This window comes from Sorex araneus, chromosome 1 (assembly GCF_027595985.1).
Source record: "Sorex araneus isolate mSorAra2 chromosome 1, mSorAra2.pri, whole genome shotgun sequence".
Classification (NCBI taxonomy): domain Eukaryota; kingdom Metazoa; phylum Chordata; class Mammalia; order Eulipotyphla; family Soricidae; genus Sorex; species Sorex araneus.
In genome coordinates this window covers 356318821-356320363 of record NC_073302.1, presented here as the reverse complement: position 1 = coordinate 356320363, position 1543 = coordinate 356318821, and the positions used below count along the sequence as shown (strand labels likewise).

General features: G+C 40.8%; 1 non-coding gene across 1 annotated transcript; it reads right to left on the bottom strand.

Moving 5' to 3' along the window:
- Positions 1-253: 253 nt before the first annotated feature.
- LOC129401373 (U6 spliceosomal RNA) lies at positions 254-362 on the bottom strand. The gene has a single exon (XR_008628299.1). It is a non-coding gene; the product is annotated as a U6 spliceosomal RNA (small nuclear RNA).
- Positions 363-1543: the final 1181 nt, after the last annotated feature.

Below are 1543 nucleotides of genomic sequence, written 5' to 3'. Positions count from 1 at the left end.
GGATACTATTGGGAGCAATATCACAATGGGTAGGGCATTTGCCTTACACGTAGCCGACCCGGGTTCGATTCCTCTGTCCCTCTTGGAGAGCCCAGCAAGCTATTGAGAGTATCCTGCCCACACGGCAGAGCCCAGCAAGCTCCCCGTGATGTATTCAATATTCCAAAAAACAGTAACAACAAGTCTCAGAATGGAGACATTACTGGCGCCTGCACCAGCAAATCGATGAACAACAGTCTTATGGTGCTAATGTAATTTTAGGTACTGTGTTTTGTAACTTGCGTGTCATCTTTGTGCAGGGGCCATGCTAATCTTCTCTGTATCATCCCAATTTTAGTATATGTGCTGCGTGTTAGTGGCAGGTTTTCTGCATAAATCATTCCAGCACCACACCCTCCCTCCTTCACAGTATCTACTTCCTTCCTCCTCCTCAGTCCCAGGTGTTTCCCCTTATCCACACCCTCAAGCCCACCCTTGCTTTGTAAGCTTCCTACTTAAAACCAGTTCTTAGCTTCTCACTTTGGGCATTTGCTATTCTTCAGCTATGTTTCTTTATATCCCACTCGTGAGAGAAATAATTCTGTATCTGTTTCTCTTTCTATGTAGCTTCACTCCACCTGAAACTCTCCAAATTAATCCATAAAGCAGTAAGTCATAGGATTTCCTCTTTTCTACTAGCTGAGTAGTATTCCATTGTACCACAGCTTCTTTATCCAATCATCTTTTCTTGAACACTTGGGTTGTTTACATATTTAAGCTGTTGTGAATAGTGCTGCAAGAGAAGTACAAATGTCTTTTCTGAATCAGAGATTTGGGGCTTTTCCCAAGAAGTGGAATTTCTGTGTCATCTGGAAACTTTTATGAGTAGCTTTTATGAGTAGCACCCATATTGTTCCCCAGTAGGGCTTATGGAGTAATCTTGTCAGTCAGTGTTGTTCATTTAGACCACTTGACATTCCCACCAGCAATGAATGAAAGTCCCTTTTTCCCACATCAAATATTGTTGTTTTTGCCCATTGTGACATGTGCCAGTCTCGGTGTAAGCTGATATCTCAATGTTTTGATTTGCATTTCTCTGATCCTGAGGAGTGTGGAGCCTTTATTCATATACATTTTGGCCACCTTTATGTCTTCTTTGGGGAGCTTTCTGTTTGCCTCTCCTCCTATTTTTGATAGAGTTTCCTGATTCTTTTTTCTTGTTGCTCTCTAGCAGTCCTTCATGTATCTTGGATATTAAACCTTTGTCAGGTGAGTGGTGGGTAAGTTCTCCAGTCTGTGGCTGTCTTTTGATTCTGGTCATTGCTTCTTTCTTGTAGAAGCTTCTTTGTGTGATATAATCTCATCTGTTTATCTAACCTTCTGTTTGATGGGTAATAGCACTGAATCATTAAGGGTCCTTCTATAGTCAATATCTTGAAGTGTTCTACTTGTGTTTTCCTCAGGGTAGCTTATGAATTCAGGTCTAATATCAAGGTCTTTAGTATACTTTGATTTAACTTTTGTGCATTGTGTAAAAATGAGGTCTGATTTCATGTTTTTGCAT